The following is a 23,431-nucleotide window of genomic DNA, read 5'->3' on the forward strand; positions in this document are numbered from 1 at the left end:
GATAGATGCTACTTTTATTTCATTTACAATTTACCTTAAATCTACAAAATCTCTAGATGGTTTAGGATTAAAATTTCCTAGGCTCGGCCTTTCGTCACCGTCAAAGCCGGCGAAAGGAGTATAACACTAACGGAATTGTCTTTAGTACGACTTTTTGGAAATTCCGGTGACGGAATCCGACGGAAAAAATTGAGGTTAAATCTTGATTTGTATTATTTAAAATTGTTTTTTAACTGCATATTTGGATTCAGCACCCTGAAAAACCTGGGACGCTCTGATTGTGCAGAAATTAGCTATCAAACTTGCGATTTCAATAAATTGCTGCCAGATTTTGACTGGAAAAACTTCCAAAAAATCTCTTTAAAGACAACTCCTAACACTAACGGTTACCTAGAGATTCTTTCATCATGTGATGTGTCTCTGACGTTTGACATTTTAATAGATAATGGATTTAACTCGTGTTAATTCTCCATTAGATGGCTTTGAGACGAGTTATTCAGGGACAAAATGAGTGGTCTGCGCGTTCAGAGGTTTTGAAGGTGCGTCATGATTAAGTTTAAAATTGTTGAGAACTAATTGATTTCAATTATGAATAATCCAGGATAGAGATTGTATTAATTGAAAATAAAAAATAAAAAAATCGAATGGGTCTATCCATACGTTTTCCTTCGTGGAAATCAAACGATGGGGAGCATTAAATTTTATACATTGCATATATAGACGGAATGTGACGATGCCATGATTATATCCATAGATTCGACGGCGCCAGAGCCCCACTACCCTTCCACGACAAAAAGTGGAGGTAGTCAGCAGTGTTGTACATGGATTAGCCGGCACTGCCTCTACCATTTGACGTCATGAGGTGGTGCTAAACAAACGGCATGTCACGTTTATTTGAAAGGATTCAATTCGATAAGAAATATTGTTAATTTGTTTTTATCATGGGAAGAATAATATTTAATGAATTTAAGTGTCTCGGATTTATATCAATTTTATTGAGAAGAGCTTTAAGGGAAAATTTGATGCAGGAGCATTTAGCTCAAGGACAATTATTGTAAATAGTAGACATACGGGGTCATGCATTTTTGGAATTAGTTTCCTAAGTTCCAAGTTAGTTTAATATTTAGGTTTTTGATTGTGATTTAATTAGCTGTTCTCAAAATAAATAAATGAAAACATAGACACTAGGGAGAGCTTTTAGGCATAAAAGGAATGGATGTGGAGCATTAAGTGATAAGGAGGTTTTTCTATTTTAAAACAGGGAAGAGATGGAATAAAGCCTCTTTTGTCATATGTATGCATTGCATGTAGAGCTTTAGAACTTTTATTTGAGTGATTTAGGGAAAGGATGGGATTAATAATCCAATCCGAGTTCTATATAACCATATGTAAGCCTACGGGCAGGACGAAGGCCACTAGTGTTGATAATCAAGCCTGTGAGAGAGGGAGGCCTTGCATAATTGAAATATAGGCCTGTGTGCCTATCCATGCGTGTGAGCGAGACCGAGGAGTCTCGAATGTAACCCTGCTTTTCCATTAATAAATATTCTGAGTTATTTCCTATCTGTATCAATGTATTTAAGAAGTATTTCGTGATTAAATTTCTATGAATTCGTACGCTCTGCAGGTTGCAGACAGAATTCTGTAGGACACAGGGAACGAAGTGATTAAGAGGAATCACTGTGGATATTGAATCCAAGTGGAAGACAGAACAACCTTGGAGGAGGAGTTGCAGCGATTCAGAAGAATCGAACGGGAGCTTTGAATGCATTAAAGGAGGGAAGTACAAAAGTGATGCTTGACTGAAGCTCGTCTTCATTATATCGGTGCGCGTAAACTACTTGTCAATAACTCTATTTACACAGAGAATTCACGATAATTCCTTAGCAGAACATTGTTCCGTAATTGAATCTTTATTAAATTGATTCATGAGATATCGGGTCGGACCCAAATATCGCATCGGAGGAGTGTGGAGGAGTGGCTGCCTTCGAAACCGCCAAAGTGTAATCTCCGACATTCCGGAGCCAAAATCATTATAAAGCAGAGTATAAAGCGCCATCGGGTCCGCAAAACCCATCGCATCACAAACCGGAGAGGTCGCGATAACGACACCGCCGATATTCCGGACCCGATATCGTTATAGGGGAGGAGAATAAAGGGGCGTCGGGTCCGTTAACACTTTAGACCTCACGATAGCGAATTGTGCCTATCGCATCAGAGAAAAAGGGAAGGAGAGTTAAGGGATTATTGCGATGGCCGATAGTCAGACACGCCGATATTTATAAACGCGAGTGTATTAATTTTGAGTTCCGGCCAAGGGTTCAGAGGAGGATTTTATGTTGGTTTCCCTTGTATTCGTATTACGTGTGGCCGCGGGGTTTTAAGGCTTAATACATATATTGTAATGCTTACGAAGGGTGTTTAGGCTCCGATAAAGGCATTGCTCTAGTTTAATGTAAGTCCATTGTTTATTAAAGGCTCAAAGCCTAGAACGCTTCCGATAAGGCCTGTGGGCTATAACCCACAGGTCAAGGGTTGAGATTTATTTAAGAAAGGGGGTTTTGGCCTATAACTAAGATCTATTTTCATCAAGTGGTATCAGAGCAAGGAAAGTTTCCTGCGAGGAGAAGGATTCCAGAAAGGAAAAGTTGGTATCAAAGAAGGATTGAGGTAAAAGCAACATTACTGTCAGAATAGAAATAAAGCAGGGAAGATTTCTTTGAAGAGGAACATGCACACAGGAAAGGGCAATGAGCTGAATGATAAAAGACTACAGTGGGAGATTGTAGCAATTCCAGCAGTGGCTTGAAGTAAACAGGAATAGAGAATTCCTTAAAGGAAGGAGAAAGCAAGATTGCTTAATGCAAGTTCTGAAGGAAAAAGGACTTGAGAAACCAACGAGAGGACAAGCCATTCAAAGTGCAGAAGAATGGGTGGAACAAGATCATGCTGAGATCTTGAAAGAGAGGTAATATGTTAAATTCTGTTTTAAATTAAAAATGTGTGTTTTTATGCTAATGCACAGGTGATAGCAAGAGAAGTTGTGAGAGAAGAACCAAGTGAGTTCTTAAAGATAGAGTAAAGATAATACCCTTATAGAGAAGTGGCAGTGAACCTGAAGAATCCAATAATAAATTGGATAGAGAGGACAACTGAAGTGTTCTCAAGAGAGAGTGAGAGATTGCAGAGGCCTAGAAGGAGCAAATGTGTTGCTCAGGAAGAGGTTCCAGATAGAGGACCCGTACTTACCAAAAGACTAAGTGAGGAGAGCTTAGTGAGGTAAGATTGCAGCCATGAGGACTAGCTATTGCGGAGGCTTGTTGCAAAGGAGCTCATGAAGAAAGAAGAGAAGAGGATGACTACTGATAGTCATAGCAGAGGTTCAGAGAAAAGTGACAGTAGAGGATATAAGAAATAGGATTCCAAGGTAAATGGCAAGAAGATGAGTCAAGAGGAAATTGACAAAGAGGTTGTTGAATTAAAAGAACAACTCAATGCATTAAGGAGAATGCTTGAGGAAAGCCAGAAACTAGGTTGGGTCTTAAGTAAGAAGCCAATAAAGTGGCATAAGTTGCAGAGAAGGCTGCAACAAAAGGAAGTGAAGTGGTTGAAGGGAAAACTCAAGGAAGTTGAAATGGAAGAATCCATTTCTGAACCAGAACAAGGAGAACTTCTGGGAGAGAGTGAAGATGAAGACTTGAAGACTGAAACTTCAAGTAAGATCGAAGAGTCACATAGTTTTAAATCTGACAATTTGTGTATGTTTGCAGGTGAAAGACAATTGGTTGATATTGTCATGAAGAAGGAAAAAGACCAGCAGAATCTAAATTCTGTTATGGAAGAAGATGAGGTAGATAGATCTCATATACAGCTCGTGGAAGATGTCAAGCAACTAAGTGAAGGGCTTGATGAGATTGAAGAAGAGACGATCGAAGAATTTCTAAATCATATGAATGATTTAGAACAACAAGGAGGAATGATGGCTAAACCATCAAGTGAGACCATAAGGTCTTATATTTTTAAAACTGATAGTTTGTGTATGATGGAAGATACTGTAGGAGAAAAACAGCCATTTGAAGATATCTTAAGAGGAGATAAACAACCAGGGACTGAAGGAAAACTTGAGGAAGAGACTATGTTAGCTGAAAACATAGTAAAGGATCATCAATTCACTATGATGATAGGCACAGTGGAGATAGCCATGGAAACCATTGAGACAAACAGTAGGAAAGAAGAACATCTACTGAAAGATGTTAAGGAAGAGGAAGTCTATGGGAAAGACTTAGTAAAGGAAAAAGGAACCCTAAGAAAAGAGTGTTTTGAAGAGGATGGATAGTCTTTTAGAGATGCCAAAAGTCTGGAGGGGTACTCTAGAAGAACATAGTATGATGGAGAAGACCTCTTGAATGAGGGAAGTAGTGATTTGCTACAGCAGAAAGACCTTGAGACTACAAGGATCAAAGGAAGACAGTGTTTTAATACTGTAACAAAACATGTAAAGGATGAAGCTGGAAGGAAAGAGCATTATGATGAAGTGCTTCCTAAGTGTGAAGAGGAGATTAAACTGCTGGAGAAACTGATGAGAGAACCTGACAGTAGAACAGAAGTTGCAGTCATAGCTTCTGAAGAGGAAGATGTGTCTCAAGTAGGCATGGAAGAAGGAAGATGAAGTAATTTGTTTTCAGGTTCATTAAACAGCATGAATGAGTATGAGTATGTGATTAAAGAGATTGAGCAGAGATTGTTTGAAGAAGGTAAAGAGGCAATAGAAAGAAAACAATTTCAAAGTGAAGATAATCAGCAAAAGGTTAAGGGAGAAGAAGTTCACTACAGTGGACAAGAGCAGGAGGGCATCATAAGAACAGATGGTGTGGAAGAGAGACTAATGGACAGTCTCATGAATTTTGCTGAGAATTCGAATGAGCATGCTGATATGCTGACAGAGGAGAAGGATAATACAGAGCTGCAAATTGAATTGTTGCCAAAAGAAGATAAGGCACAACAGCCTTATGTTTTTAATTTTAACAAGTGTTTTGTGAGTGGAGGTGATGTAGAAGACGGTCCATCACTTGGAATTGTCTTGAGGGAAGAAGAATTGTTGCAGAAAGAAGATGAGACAGTCATGTCTCATATGCAGAAACTGTTTCCATGGGTGACAATAAAGAGTTGGCTTGCCTAAATAGCCAAGAGAGAACTGTGGGGCAGAATTTTGGAACTGCTACAGTGATAGAGTATGAGGCTACAGCGTTTGAAGAACTTTATTTGACTGCTAGAATAAATCAAGATAATGATGGACAATTACTGAAGATTGTCGAAGGGGAAGATGAAGGTTATGCTGTAACTAATTTACAGCATGTTGATGAAATGCTTGAGAAGAAATGGCTGAAATGTTTTCTAGAGACATTTGAACCTGGAGAAAGACAGCAAGCAATAGCACATGATGACTTGCAGAACAAAGTGTGGAATCCAGGAAGACTAAGACCGGAAGACACATGGTCAGGAGAGCATGAATATTTTCTACTTTGGGAGTCTGATGCAGGAGCATTCAGCCCAAGGAAAATCATTGTAAATAGTAAACATAGGGGGTCATGCATTTTTGGAATTAGTTTCCTAAGTTCCAAGTCAGTTTAATATTTAGGCTTTTGAGTGTGATTTAATTAGATGTTCTCAAAATAAATAAATGAGAACATAGGAACTAGGGAGAGCTTTTAGGCATAAAAGGAATGGATATGGACCATTAAGTGATAAGGAGGCTTTTCTATTTTAAAACAGGGAAAATATGGAATAAAACCTCAAGAGGCTTTTTGTAATATGTATGCATTACATGTAGAGCTTTAGAGCTTTTATTTGAGTGATTTAGGGAAAGGATGGGATTAGTAATCCAATCCCAGTTCTATATAACCATATGTAAGCCTACGGGTAGGACGAAGGCCACTAGTGTTGATAATCAGGCCCGTGAGAGAGGGAGGCCTTGCATAATTGAAATTTAGGCCTGTGTGCCTGTGCATGCATGTGAGCGAGACCGAGGAGTCTCGAATGTAACCCTGCTTTTCCATTAATAAATATTCTGAGTTATTTAATATCTGTGTCAATGTATTTAAGAAGTATTTCATGAATAAATTGCTATGAATTCGTAGGCTCTGCAGGTTGCAGACAGAATTCTGCAGGACACAAGGAACGAAGTGATTAAGAGGAATCACTGTGGACATTGAATCCATGTGGAAGACAGAGCAACCTTGGAGGAGGAGTTGTAGCGATTCAGAAGAATCGAACGGGAGCTTTGAATCCATTAAAGGAGGGAAGTACTAAAGTGATGCTTGACTGAAGCTCATCTTCATTATATCAGTGCGCGTAAACTACCTGTGAATAACTCTGTTTACATAGAGAATTCACGATAATTCCTTAGCGGAACACTATTCTAGAATTGAAACTTTATTAAATTGATTCATGCAATATCGAGTCCAACCCAAATATCGCATCAGAGGAGTGTATAGGAGTGGCTGCCTTTGGAACCGCCAAAGTGTAAGCTCTGACATTCCGGAGCCGAAATCATTATAAAGCAGAGTATAAAGGGCCATCGAGTCCGCAGAACCCATCACATTGCAAACCGGAGAGGTCGCGATAATGACACCACCGATATTCCAAACCCGATATCGTTATAGGGGAGCAGCATAAAGGGGCATCGGGTCCATTAACACTTTAGACCTCACGATAGTGAATTGCGACTATCGCATCGAAGAAAAAAGGGAAGGAGAGTTAAGGGATTATTGCAATGGCTGATAGTCGGACCCGTCGATATTTATAAAGGCAGGTGTATTAATTTTGAGTTCCGACCAAGGGTTCGGAAGAGGATTTTATGTTGTTTTCCCGTGTATTCGTATTATGTGTGGCCGCGGGGTTTTAAGGCTTAATACATATATTGTAATGCTTGCGAAGGGTGTTTAGGCTCTGATGAAGGCATGGCTCTAGTTTAATGTAAATCCATTGTTTATAGAAGGCTCAAAGCCTAGAACTCTTCCGATAAGGCCTGTGGGCTATAACCCACAGGTCAAGGGTTGAGATTTATTTAAGAAAGGGGGTTTTGGCCTATAACCAAGATCTCTTTTCATCAAAATCACATCTAAATTTATTTTTCTAGGAAAGTGTGGTTCATCGTCACCACAAGATGAATACCCAGATCATGGCTACATGTCAAATAGGGAGAGCAGATTAACTAAAGGCTAGAAAAAGTTGCTACTATCGACCAAAAAATTGGCTACAATGGACTCGAAAATAGCTATGATTGACTTCACCAAGATATTAGACACTAAAATTAAATGGTTAACAAATAAATTAATAAATTATATATTTGTTAGGTCTATTTATTTCTTTAACTAAAACTACAAACAAATATACTCTATATTATATAAACTATATGAATGATTATAAATAATTATTTATTAGATAACTTAGTTAGTTAAATAGTTACTAATATGTTTAATATTTAACTAAATATGGGGAATTTTCTTCTAAATAAAATATAAATAAAAATAAATGAAATTATGCTAATTCTATTACATTTAGCTTTATATAATATTGGTTAGATAATTCAATTATGAAATTTATATATTGTTTCTTTCTAATATTGGGCTAAATAGTGATTAAACATAGGGTATATTAATGAGCCTATTAATTATTTTATATCTATATAATTTATTTAATTAAGTTTATGTATAAAATATTATTTATTTGTATCAAGTAAGATGTAAAAAAAATAGCATTAATAATAAATAAATAAATTTTAATATAAGAATAATAACCTAATACCACAAGCATCTTGTTTTCAATCAAATATAAGATAGTTAATATTAATATAGGATAACCAAATGTGATTAAATATTAATAATATTATCAAATTATTGAGTAAAATAAAATAAATAAAAACAAGTAGTTGAAAATAAAATATTTTATACACATAAGACTTGGAGAAAAGGGGGGAACAACTAACCGAAAAACGAGGGAAAAAACCAGCACAGAAAAAAGAACATGAGAGGATCAGGGGGTGAGCTAGGAGGAAAGGGCAGGGATCCAACAAATGTTGATCTTCCATTCGTCATCCCTGTTGAGATTACTTGGCCTCGTTTCAATCTCTATGGCTTCCCTAAACTTCTGGTGATGAAAATGCATAATTTTGGCGATTACCTGGGCCTCCTCAAGACAAATATGGTGCTTAGACTTCTCTACATGTTCCGCTAGGGCTAAAGACCGGGTCCTACCATGCTTCACATTAGATGAATGCTCAAGAATCCTCTGATTAAAATAGCGCCCAATTTCCCCAACACAGGAGGTCCCACATTAACATGGAATAATATAGACACCTTTCATGTCCTTCGGGTTAACTGGGTCTTTTGCAGATCTTAGGAAGCTACAATGAGTGTTAAGAGGTCTAAAGGTTGAGGGAACTTTATGCTTCTTAAGGATCCTAGCAATCTTGTCAATAGTCTCTTGGATGAAACGGAGATGAACACCTGAGGTTCGGTCTTTAGGGTCTTTCTTAATCTTCTTACCTTTGCTAGCTTTAAGGAAATCTTTCAAACACTAGGGGCTACTATAACCATTATTAAACAAAACATTAAGGAGATGGGCTTTCTCTTTATCCAGGTTCCTCGTATCTGAGATTCTGAGTGTATGTAGTTGATATATTTATACAAATTAAATGTACAATTACATATTTGATCATATTGGATATAGATTTAATATCAATATTGATATTAATGAATATATAAATATAATAATAATTATATAAAAAATATGTAATTATTATGATATTACAAGTATTATAATAATTATAATATATTTCTAATTTATAGTAATTATTACTATAGTATAATAATATGACAATATTATTCATATTATCAATAATATAATAAATATTGTGATTATTAACCAAAAACATTATGAATTTTATAAATCCGATGCATTATAAATCCCAAGAAATAATATTAAATAAAAAGGATTAATACTATAAATGTAAGAGATTATTAATATTATAAAGCCAAAGGCTTAATAAACTTAAGGAATTTATATTTTAAATCTAATGGATTATAAATCCAAGGGCTTTGTATTAAAACCTAGGATTAATATTATAAGCCATAACAATAATATTATGCCCTAGGAATATGCACCCTTAGATTAATAAATTTAAGGGATTGATATTATAAATCCAATGCACTAATAAAACCAAAGGATTAATATGCAAAACGTAAGGGAATAATATTAAACCAAGGGAATAATATTAAATCAAGGGATTAATATCGTAAACCTAAGTTATATAAACCCTAATATAAATGTAATAAACCCTAAAAAAATATGGTTGACCATGGTTTATTTTCATATTGAGACAATATTTGTTAGAATGCAACATTGGACCATGGTTGACGAAGATTGATTTTCATATTGAAAGAATCTTATGTCACAATGTGACCATGGTTATTGACCATGGGTGACCATGATTGACCATGGTTGATCATGGTTGATGATGACTAACCATGGCTGATGTTCATATTGCAACAATAATTATCACAATGTGACATTGGACCAATGTTGACCATGATTGACCATTGTTGACCATAATTGACTTTCACAATCATACAATCTTTATCACCATGCAATGTTGGACCATGGTCAACCATGGTTTACCATGATTGAAAATGGATGATCGTGGTTGACCATGATTGATTTTCATATTGAGACAATATTTGTCACAATGTGGCGTTGGACCATGATTAACCATGGTTGATAATGGTTAACGATGGTTGAACATGGTTGATTTTCATATTGAGACAATCTTTGTCAAAATGTCATATTGGACCTTACTTGACGATGCTTATAAACCCAAGGGATTTATATTAAATTGTAGAACTAATATTATAAACCATATGAATTATATTATACCATAGGAATATGAACCCTTAAATGAATAAGCCTAGTGAATTAATACTAAAAAAGCAAAGGGATTATAAGCTTAAGGGAATAATATTAAACCTAAGGGATTAATATTATGAACCCAATGTATCTAAAAGCTAATATATATATTATAAACAATAAAATAAACATGGTTGGTCATGGTTGACCATGGTTATTTTTCATATTGAGACAATATTTGTAACAATTTGATTTTGAACCTAAGATATTATTATTATAAAACCAAGCGATTAATATTAAAAACCAAAGAAATTAATATTGATAACCCAAGATATTAATATTATAAACCTTTTGGACTAATATTATAAACATAAGAAATTATTAATATTATAAACCCAAGGTACTTATATTAAACCTGAAGATTAATATCATAAACCCTATCAATAATATTATACCCTCGGAATATGAACCCTTCAATTAATAAACTAAAGGGATTGATATTGTCAACCCAATTCACTAATAAACCTAATGGATTAATATTTTAAATCTAAGGCATATAAACCCTAAGATAAATATTATAAGCCCTAAAACAAATATTGTTTACCTTGGTTGACAATGGTTGATTTTCATATTGAGAAAATCTTTGTCACATGTGGCGTTCAACTATGGTTGACCATGATTGACCATAGTTGATTTTCATATTGGCAGAATCTTTGTCACAATGTGACATTCGACCATGGTTGGCCATGGTTGACCATGATTGACCACGGTTGATTTTCATATTCACCGTGATTGAGCATGATTGACGTTGATTGATTTTCATATTGAGACAATCTTTTTCACAATGTGACATTGGACGATGGTTGACCATGGTTTATTTTCATATTGAGACAATCTTTGTCACAATGTGATGTTGTATAATAGTTTATGTTTGTTGACCATGATTATAAACCCAAGGGATTTATTTTAAACCTTGGGATTAATATTATAAACCTTATGAATACTAGTATACAATAGGAATATGAACCCTTAGATTAATAAACACAAGGTATCAATATTATGAACCTAAGGGATTAATAAAGCCAAGGGATTAGTATTATAAACCCAAGATATATAAACCCTAAAATAAACATGGTTGACCATGGCTACATTTCATATTGACACAATCTTTGTCACAATGCGACGTTAGATGATGGTTGATTTTCATATTGATACAACCTTTGCCACAATGTGGGATTGGACCCAAGGGATTATTATTATAAATGCACAAGACTAATATCAAAAACCAAAGGGATTAGTGTTGAGAACCCAAGAGATTAATATTATAAACCTTGGGGATTAATATTATAAATGTAAGAGATTATTCATATTATAAACCTAATGGAGTAATAAACCCAAGGAATTTATATTATAAACCCAAGTGATTTATATTAAATCGTAGGATTAATATTATAATCCCTATCAATAATATTATACCCTAGGAATATGAGCACTGGGATTAATAAACCCAAGGAATATATATTATAAATTCAAGGCAGTAATAAACCCAAGTTATTAAGACTAAAAGTCGAAGGTAATAATATTAAACTAAATGGATTAATATTGTAATCCTATGGTATATAAACCCTAAGATAAATACTATAAACCTTAAAAGAAACATGGTGGACCATGGTTGAATTTGAGATTGAGGCAATCTTTGTCATAATGCAATGTTGGACCATTATTAACCATGGTTGATCAAGAGTGGTTTTCATATTGAGATAATATTTGTCACAATGTGAAATTACAGCCTAGATGACCACGCCTGACCATGACAGACCATTGTTCACCATGGTTGATTTTTATATTGAGACAACTTTTATCACAATACGAAATTGGCTGATGGTTGAGCATTGATAACCATGGTTGTCACAATGTAACGTTGGACCATGAGACAATATTTGTCACCATGTGGACCATGGTTATTGACCATGGTTGAACATGATAGACCATGTGTTTTGGTAAAAACACAACCCCCCCATTTTTGACTTGTTCACTTCAAATAATGGGGACCCTTTCTATAAAATTTTTGGCTAAACACCTTTTTGGATTTTTATTTAGTTAATTGCCCTATGCTTTTGTTAATTTTTCGTTTTCCTTGGATTCTTGTTTTGATTGCTTTGTTAAAATCGATTTTTTATAAGCTTCCCATTCACCTCATTTGGTCAACTGGTTTGAAAATGGCACTCCTTTGAAAGTCTGATTATTTATGTAGCCTGGGTTAAAAATGCGTAAAATGTACAATATTGCATTTTGTAGATAAATTAGTTCAATAATGCATTCATTTTAAATATTAACCCGTAGTGAGTTTTTACTAACATTTTTGCATATAGCCAAATCATGAAGCAACCAGATTTTAGTAATTTACTCCAATAAATTATTAATCTCGAAAAATCATAATTTCAAAGTGGCTATAATTTATTTTTCATTTTATTAAAAATAGTTGTAATTTATAAAATAAACCAAAATAAAAAATTAATCTTTAATATTAAATCTTAAATTAATTAAATTAATTATTATTTAAAAATATAATTAATTTAATTAAATTAAAATTTAATATATGAAAAATATAAAAAATAGATTTTAATCGCATCGGGAGCTTTCAAATGACATGTTTTTAAAAAAAAACCCCGATGGACTCATACCCCCGACGCCGATTGCCGATATCGCATCGGGGACTTTGACATTGTAACATGTTTGACAAACCATGCACTCCCCCGACTCTCCGATTGCGAAAAGTCAAGTCTCCTGATCGCTCATCGCGTCGGAGCTTTCATACAAGACAAGTTTAACCATCCTCCCAAGTCTCCCGATTGTCGATGGCCTCTTATCCCTGATCGCCGAAATTTTGAAAACCCCGAAAGGCATATTGGCATGATGCATTAATTCAAAGTTTTATTAAAAAACTTGGTATTTATTTCAAGCCTTGACCTTCACGTATGGCTCACGTATTAATTCATATTTTTAGGAATGATTTATGTGAGTATCTTACCATAGGAGTAAGTAAGAAGTAGTGTAGGTTAATATATATTAATATTAGTTTATATATTAATATGTAATATGTAATATATTATATTAATTAAATTAATTAATACTATTTAATATTTAATTAATTTAATTAAAATTTAAATATCATTTAGATTAATATTGATTAGTTTTTAATTAGATTAAATTTGTTTATAAATCGCTAATTAGATATCAGTTAGTTAGATTAATAAATAGGTTATTAATAATTAGTTTAGTTTATAATTAACAATTAATTTAGAATTAATTAGAATTCTAATTTAGGATTTAATTTTAATAAGAATTTTGATATTTTTTTTAGCCCAGCAACAGAATTTCCAGATTCATGCCAGATTTGACTCATCAACTTTGGAGGCTCATAAATTGAGTTATACTTGGCCAAATGAGGCCCAGGATGGCTCATTGGAAAGAGAAAATCAAGGAGAATATTTCTGAGGAGGTTTCACTAACAGATTTAATCATTTATTGGGTCAAAAATCAGGCAGAAGATCAAGCTCCGAATTTTGAAAACAAAATCAATTTTCTGAGTTATTTTCTTCATTTTCATTTGTCCAAAGCCTCTTCTAATTGCAGATCCATTGGTTAATAATATCCTTGGCCAATCAAAATATCCCAAGCATCAATACAGAGCTTATATTTTATTTTCAATTATTTATTTGAATAGAATTTGATTGAATTTGATTTAAAGGCCAGCAATGCTATTTTGATTTTATGGTTGCATTTTAATTTATTTTGATTTCTTTTTGCAAGAAAACAGTGGAAGAAATATGGAGAAAAAGATCTCAGTCAATGAGAATGCTCCAACAATTGAAGATCAGAATTTTGAGCAAGTAAAATTGGATTTAGTAGATTTCTCTTGAACAAACTCTCCTCTCCAAAATTCCTACACAAATATTATAAATCACAGATTGTAGAATGGAATAAGGGCTGCTCTCCTCTGCAATGCTAGACTTCTAAAAGAACTACTGTAATAGGAATTTAGAGTTGTAGGAGAGAGGAGAGAAAATCTGAGATCTGGGGATTATTGAAGATTTTTCCTTTGTATCTTGAATTATGTATGAGGGGCAGAGCTTTCACTATTGTGGCTTTAGCTTTGAAGGCAGAAGTTCAAGCAATTTAAAGGACTGTTGGAGACCAAGATCAGAGAAATGGATGCAATAAATTGGTATTTTTAATACTACTGTTTTAAATATCACTTTCATTTTTATGGTAACAGGAATGTGTCATTTTATTCATGTTTGTGCATTATTGTCAATATGGGTAGTTTGTCTCAATGTTGTTATCATGTATCTCTGTTCTTATGGATTAATTTCTGATTTCTGAGTAACTATTTACTCAGAAATCTTCCTTATTAAAACTGATTTATTGAGTGGTAATATGTTGTGAACTATTTCCACATATTTTTGTTTAGTTATTGGATTTGCTGATTTGATAATCAATATCATTTATGTGAACTACTTCCTGAGTGTTGTTGGTTTATTATTTCAGTTAAAAGGTCTCAATAGGATGTGTTTTGACAGCCATAATATCAGTTAATTGAACTACTTCATTAACTTGGTATTCATTATAAACAAGACATATCTAAATCCGAATACTTTAATTATCTTACTCTTAGTTGGGTTAGATCTATATCTACCTAATTAAGATAGGATTTAGATTAGTTTTTTTGCTTGCATCATAGAATAAGCTTGCATTTAAAGTAAATTCTACATTTTTTTAAGTCCTCTCCTCAAAGAGGCAAAACTTTAGTTGTGGCTTGGCTGAACCCAAATCAGCTTAAGGGTCATTCTCTTGCCTGATCAGCAAGAAGAGGTGATCTGATATCCCTGTCTATTGGTATGTAAAGATACATCATAAACCAATAGAAATAGGGAGAAGGTAACTCGACCTAGTTGAACCAGTCGAAGCCACCACACCAAACGAAAAAGGAGCTGCTTTTAAGGTCCGGACCGGGTGGTTATCCCCCAATGTTGTTGCAGAGATTTTCAAGGAATCAACATTTTTGGCGCTAGAAGGAGGGCCTGAGAAAATTTGTCTATTGGAGTCTTTTCAATTTCAATTCTTTATTTATTGTGATGGCTCCTCTCAAACTTCCAATTTGGAGTTGTATTCATGGACGTGGATCTTCCAATACTCGACCCGAAGTGGTAACACTCTTATCTCAGGCAAAGTTTAATGGTAAGACAAATTCTTCTGCTTTTAATCATGTCTTTCAATTTATTCAAAATGTTTCAAAATATGATTTTCAAGGAATTGATGAAGGCATTTTATGCAGAATCTTTACTCTTACATTTGCGGCAAAAGCCAAAAGCTGGTGTAGAACTCTTCCAGTTGATTCAATCCACAGCTGGGATCAATTTGTTACAATTTTCATTTGTAAATTCGACAGCTATGATTATGAACAGGTATGTGAAGAAATTGAATATCTACGTAGGTTTAAAAATGAGTCTGTCAATAATTTTAATGTGCGATTTCATTTGAATTGCTTAAGATTTAAAGACGAAGATAAACCTACGGAAGAAGAATCATTAGATTGGTTTGAATATATTTGTTCTCTTCCAACCATTCCCAATCCATATGAAATTAATTCGAGCTTTGTTCCATCCCCTTCTAATATAAATGAGAATTTCAATATGGATGTGCAAATAAATGGTGATGAAGTGGTTTCACAAAGCTTGGAAAATATTTCTATTCAAATGCAAGAAGACAACAACAGCAATTTTGGAGAAAAAGCCGCCTTGAAATCTGAAAGCCACTTTGGAGTAAATTCAGAAAATCAAATCGCAAATCAGCAAGTACAAGCAGCAATCAAAGTAAATAAAATGCAAACTGCTGTACAAATTTCTGAATTTCTCCATGATGAGCAAATGCAAAAATCAGAGAAGCAAAGCAGCGTTCTTCAAGAAAGCATATGCACGCAAAGGAATGATCTGCAATCTGAAATTGACAATGAGCATAATGCACAAGAGCTCTCAAACAGAGACAATTTTAAATGCATTGTTTCAGGTTCACATTTTTCCCTTTATCCTGATATTTTCAATAATGGTAATATTTTTCCTCCTAGTATTAATGATATTTCAGAAATTAAAGAGGATGATTTAAATAAATTACCATTAAGTTTTTATCAAGATAGAGAAGCAATTAATGATCATTCTTTTTCCACTAATGAACATGAGATTTTTGTTCCTCCTTGTTTTGGTATATCAGATGAAATCGAAGGGAATTCCAGACAATATTGTGAGGTCATTTATGATGATTACTCTGACATTGAGGACGTTGATTTCTATTATTCTCAAAAGAATCCTCATGATAAAATTCAAATAACATCTGAGGATGAGGAATGCTTCAATTTAGGAATTATCCCAACTAATCCTCATTTTAGAGCAGCAAATTATCTTCATGATTTCACCATTCAAGAAATCATTCCAATTTATGATTCATATGAGGATCAAACTCCCATTCCTATTCATAATCATAATTCGTTTTCTATTTCACAAGTTGGAATTCGAAATTACCCAAATTCCATAATTCTGGCCATTCCTTGTGAAAATGAAATCATTTCAAAACGATCCCAAATGTGCGGTAACATTAGTTGTAAAAATGGTAATTTCATTTTATTTTTATTTCCCCACTTATTTTGTATAAAATCAGATTTAATTTTTCAAATTTTCCACACTTTTCGCTGGCATATTGAATACCTTACTATCAAACACTCAATTGATGCATTGCCTAATTGGGAAATTCAAGTTTCATATTATAATCATCAGCATTGAAAGATATTAATATTCCAATTTATATCAATGCTAATGTTTCATCAAAAGCTTCTATTTTTTCAAAGACAATGTCAACAAGAGAATGTATTTTTGCAATCTGGCCAGCAATTCAATTCAATGAATAATTTTCCATTTCATTTGAAAGATTTCCATCCATTTTTCATTAATTCATTTGAAAAATATTTGGAAATTTTTCTCTCAAAGGAAATTGTTAATAGCTTAATATTTGTACATAACACTAACAATTTTTTCCAGGCCTTTGAACTTGAAAGCTCATATTCAAAATTCGGCCTGTCATCTCCTCTTTTGAACGTTTCCCAATCATTAATGGAAATCAATCCAGATTTTTGTGATCCAATTGGTGAAGAATTGGAAAACAAATTTCAAAAGAAGGAGATTTTAATCAATTTGCTAACAATAACTGTACATTCTGACTTCATATTTAATTCTCTTAGTTTAGTTAGATTTCTATTTTTATTACTAACATTTGAACTGTACATAAACGCGGGAATAAAAATGAGAGAATGGTTACACTGGAAATATGACTATACCTAGTCATTTTCATGTATATGTTTAGAATAGGAGTAGAATTAAATTAGTTAGTTTGTTTTGTATAGTTAATTTGTTTTTAACAGTTTTGTAGATTTAAAAAAATAAAACAAAGCAATCAGCCTTCTCATACATGTTCAGCGAAAACATTCTTCCCTATCAGAAAATTTTAATTTTTGCTTCTTTTTAAAATTCCTTACAGCAATACCTCTACTCTGCCTATTTTGAATAATGTCTTGATTAGATTCAATTAAGGTTGCACTTGGCATCGATCGCCTCAAAGCCACTTTTCTTTATTTCAAGATTTCCTTCTAAGATTTTCTTTTGAAATTTATATGGTAAGGATTTAAGGATATAAAAGCTTCATGATCCCATTATCCCATGAAATGTAGGACTGTCTATCATAAGCTTAATTCTAATTCAATCATTATTAGTCAGTCTAACCTTTCACGGTAATCATATGAAGTTCATATTATCTTCCTCGAAATTTGTTAAGGATGTCCATTTTTCCAAGTGCACACATTCAAATCTGTTTTGATACTTTTTTCACAATTAGTGGCTTTATCCCATTCTGATCTTTAGTTTATTATTTGATGCTACAAAACGCATCATATTCATTTACTAAAGGTATTATTGAACAGTCACTATAACAATACAGATTTTTCTCAAGATTAATTCACAATGAGCAGAGGTAATAAATTGTTGTTTCAATTCAAAAGGGGAGCTTATTTTTATATTTATTTCTGGTAAATTTTATATTTCCTGAACATGAATAAACATATTTTATCTAGATTGATTGCACACTTAGATTTAGAATAAATGATGAGATGATTTTGAACAAAGTCGAAATTTTGATAAATCAAAGGAAGAATTTGAATATTCTTAAGGTAAAATTTGCAAACAATTTCCTTCCAGGTACGCATTTGCAAGTTCGTTCTCATCTCTTATTAGTTTCTCTTTTCCTTAGTTTATTTTTGATTCGTGTTCTATTTTATTTATAGGTTTTCATTTGTTTTCAAAACTTGAAGTAAGCAGCAAACCCAATTCAAATTTGCAATAGGCTCAGGGAAATTTTATTTGTGATGCACTAGAATTTAAGCATTTTTAATTTTGCTTTTATTCACGTAGAAAACACAATTGAAATTTCAAGGAATATCATAAGACCATTCGCATCATAAGATTTCATCGGAAGTAGTTCTTAACATTTCTTTTGATAACAACTTGTTCATAAAATACCTCCGATGTATTATCTTACTCATATGCCATATCGCATTTCGCATATCGGAGCTTTACAAGTGAAGTATACTTCCATGAACATGAATCGCCGATCTCCGATAATCGACTTTACCGATATTGCGATAAACACATAATTCCGGACCCGATATGAAATTCAAATCAAATTCATAAAATATCGCATCCGCTCAATCGCAATAATGGTAGGAGCGCAACTTTAAAAGGGCCTATGTCTCGGATCCGATATGTTATTAAAATTCCATTGTAAAAGTTATCGGGTCCGCTCTTCATCGCATATCGACATCACAAGAAATATATTGTGTTACATCGGGTGCTTAAGATTGCCGATCGCCGATTAGCCACGACATTCATCGCACATCGGCATCGCAGGAATCATATCGTGTTATATCGGGTACCAAAAGTTTGCCAATCGCCGATATCGCAATCACTTCGTCGCATTGTTATTTATGCTTACATCAAATCTCTGATTCTGCGATGTGCGATGTGCGATGTGGGAAGCACAGTGTCAATATTCCCCAATCCCCGATATAATATTTCTTTAAAGATGCGATCACTCCATCTCATAGCACAACTTCTCATCGCATATTTTCATATCGGCGATTCACCATTGCAACATTTGATGCGAGAACTTCCAATGCATGCCTCTAAGCCGTTAACATTTAATCAATATATGGCATAGCAATAAAATTGAAGTCTTGCAAATTAAACTTCAAGCATGGTGAAGAAACATGTTGTGTGGATCATCCGATGAGGTGATGTGTTAAAACGATCTTGGGTAACCACTATGGGAAAAAGGCAATTGATGACAAATTTGCAGCATACAAAAAAATCATTTCAATTTCTCATACATTTTAGTCTTAAATATATAATTCGATAATTAAAAATGGAATTCAAGACCTCTATCTTCATATTTAAAATTTATTATCTTGGATTTAGTCTTGATTCTGAACAATTTATCAAATCATGAAGTTTATATGAAACGTATAATATTATGAGGAATAGTCATTACTGCAAATTCTCATTCTCATTTCTGATGCATTTGTTTTAATTTCAATTCCCCTGAACACTAAGCATTCTATTTTTATATTACTGTTTGCTTTAGTTTAAGTAAAATAAATAATGATTTTGGGTTATAGGATTTTGGTTAGTGTGAATTCTTCATGTTTTTAATGTTAATTAAAATAAGAAGTCAGCTAGTTTTGAGAAACTGATACCTTTCAGGAAAGATCAAAAGCAATTATCCAATGGTAAGATTCATGTGCCCACTTTCATTAATTTTCATTTCATCACTCTAGTTTCATTTTTGCTTTTAAATTATGCTGATATAAAACTCTGTTTTGTAGCTCTCCATTTGAATTTTCCAATCCTCTGCCAGATCATATTTTCAAAGCCCATACTTTTCTCCAAGTTTTATTTCAATAAGCAGCAATAATCTTCATCGAAACAACTACACCAGGAAGTTTCTGAACCTTTAGTTTGTTTCTTTAAGCATCCGTTTTAATAGAAAATGATCAAGATGATGCTTTGAAACAAGAAGATTAATATCGTACAGAAAGTTTTTATTGTGGCTGAAATTTATCGTCACTACTATCCAAAAGGCCTAAAACAATTACAATCCTGCAAGGTATGATTTTTCTAAATATCAACATAAGAAGGAATGATTACACGATTATTTTCTTTTCTTCATATTGTTAAGACATTGGTATAAACATTCTTGTTTGAGTTTATCTTTCGAAACTTGGATTTTCTTTTCCACTTTTAAAATTTCTTCATTTTTATTTTTATTTGCTGATTTTTTTCTCATTTTAGCATAAGAATTCTTTTCCTTCGGATTTCAGCTTTGATTTTGGTGACTTTACCATTATTTATATGGAAGGCCTATTTGTTACCTAACAATGGTCAGGATACATGGAGAAAAATTGTTAATAGTCACCTATTAGCTTTTTCTTAAATCTCTTAATGAAGTTTGATTTTCTTATTGTAAAGGTAGACATACTTAAGGAAGAGATTACCAATCAAGAAAAGTTGGCAAAGTATCATAAAAACTGAAAATATTTTTTTGATCAAATTGTAATCATTTTGAGATTTCAAAATTTTATTAAGATCTTTCAAAGTTTTATTATCAGTCAAGAAAAGTTATTTATAACCAAGTAAAGACACTTTACAGAAAAGCACCTTTAACTCTGAAATTGTCATTCTTAACTCTTAAGGAGTCAATGATTCTCCCTCTCCCAAAAAGTCTTATTTTTCTAGAGTATAATCCATAAATATATTTAAACTTAAAAGATAAGAGGTCTCATCGTGAGCCTGCTTACCATGATCATAGGGGAAAAATAGGCTGACATTACCAACACTACTAAACAAACCAGGGTAATGGCTTATGATTGCAAACAATTATAAGACAAGGGGTCTCATCACGAGCCAGCTTGTTCAGTCCAATTTTAACAAGTGAATGGCATTGTCAACTATCTGGCTACCATACTAGGACAATGGCTTTTAAGATTTACTTAGAAAATAAAATAAAAATAAAAAAAAAGAAACATATATAAATGGATTTATCTCTAGGTCAATAATTCTTGAGTAGATGAGATTCTGAATCATTGATGATTAAAAGGTAACCCTGTCGAGACTATAGATGTTTGCTGGTAGCAGTGGCTCTACCTATGACAAATGAGTATATTTTAAAAGCTAAGCTGTAGAGTGACCCCTGCTTTATCTCTACAACTAATTAAGGACTGATGTAGAGTTTTGAAATATTTTAATGTATGAGGAATTTTAAGAAAAATTACAATTAGATGATTCTTGTTTTTATTCAGATTAATGAACCTAGTCAAGCATTCCAAAAAAAAATAATTCTCTCTTCTTTAATTAATTTTTTACTTTAATTTTAGGAAAATCTTATTCATATCAAAGAGAGATAACTGGTTCTTCTCCCGTGTGTCGCCATTGTTGTGGTAAAAACACAACCCCCCCATTTTTGACTTGTTCACTTCAAATAATGGGGACCCTTTCTATAAAAATTTTGGCTAAACACCTTTTTGGATTTTTATTTAGTTAATTGCCCTACGCTTTTGTTAATTTTTCATTTTCCTTGGATTCTTGTTTTGATTGCTTTGTTAAAATCGATTTTTTATAAGCTTCCCATTGACGCTTGTTTCACCTCATTTGGTCAACTGGTTTGAAAATGGCACTCCTTTGAAAGTCTGATTATTTATGTAGCCTGGGTTAAAAATGCATAAAATGTACAATATTGCATTTTGTAGATAAATTAGTTCAATAATGCATTCATTTTAAATATTAACCCGTAGTGAGTTTTTACTAACATTTTTCCATATAGCCAAATCATGAAGCAACCGGATTTTAGTAATTTACTCCAATAAATTATTAATCTCGAAAAATCATAATTTCAAAGTGGCTATAATTTATTTTTCATTTTATTAAAAATAGTTGTAATTTATAAAATAAACCAAAATAAAAAATTAATCTTTAATATTAAATCTTAAATTAATTATTATTTAAAAATATAATTAATTTAATTAAATTAAAATTTAATATATGAAAAATATAAAAAATAGATTTTAATCGCATCGGGAGCTTTCAAATGACATGTTTTTAAAAAACCCCGATGGACTCATACCCCCGACGCCGATTGCCGATATCGCATCGGGGACTTTGACATTGTAACATGTTTGACAAACCATGCACTCCCCCGACTCTCCGATTGCGAAAAGTCAAGTCTCCCGATCGCTCATCGCATCGGAGCTTTCATACAAGGCAAGTTTAACCATCCTCCCAAGTCTCCCGATTGCCGATGGCCTCTTATCCCCGATCGCCGAAATTTTGAAAACCCCGAAAGGCATATGGGCATGATGCATTAATTCAAAGTTTTATTAAAAAACTTGGTATTTATTTCAAGCCTTGACCTTCACGTATGGCTCACGTATTAATTCATATTTTTAGGAATGATTTATGTGAGTATCTTACCATAGGAGTAAGTAAGAAGTAGTGTAGGTTAATATATATTAATATTAGTTTATATATTAATATGTAATATGTAATATATTATATTAATTAAATTAATTAATACTATTTAATATTTAATTAATTTAATTAAAATTTAAATATCATTTAGATTAATATTCATTAGTTTTTAATTAGATTAAATTTTTTATAAATCGCTAATTAGATATGAGTTAGATTAATAAATAGGTTATTAATAATTAGTTTAGTTTATAATTAACAATTAATTTAGAATTAATTAGAATTCTAATTTAGGATTTAATTTTAATAAGAATTTTGATATTTTTTTTACCCCAGCAACAGAAGTTCCAGATTCATGCCAGATTTGACTCATCAACTTTGGAGGCTCATAAATTGAGTTATACTTGGCCAAATGAGGCCCAGGACGGCTCATTGCAAAGAGAAAATCAAGGAGAATATTTCTAAGGAGGTTTCACTAACAGATATAATCATTTATTGGGTCAAAATTCAGGCAGAAGATCAAGCTCCGAATTTTGGAAACAAAATCAATTTTCTGAGTTATTTTCTTCATTTTCATTTGTCCAAAGCCTCTTCTAATTGCAGATCCATTGGTTAATAATATCCTTGGCCAATCAAAATATCCCAAGCATCAATACAGAGCTTATATTTTATTTTCAATTATTTATTTGAATAGAATTTGATTGAATTTGATTTAAAGGCCAGCAATGCTATTTTGATTTTATGGTTGCATTTTAATTTATTTTGATTTCTTTTTGCAGGAAAACAGTTGAAGAAATATGGAGAAAAAGATCTCAGTCAATGAGAATGCTTCAGCAATTGAAGATCAAATTTTTGAGCAAGTAAAATTGGATTTAGCAGATTTCTCTTAAACAAACTCTCCTCTCCAA

The sequence above is a fragment of the Pinus tabuliformis genome, chromosome 1_2 (assembly GCF_031772625.1).
Source record: "Pinus tabuliformis cultivar Carrire ecotype Pingquan chromosome 1_2, CPIR1, whole genome shotgun sequence".
In the NCBI taxonomy this organism is placed as follows: Eukaryota; Viridiplantae; Streptophyta; class Pinopsida; order Pinales; family Pinaceae; genus Pinus; species Pinus tabuliformis.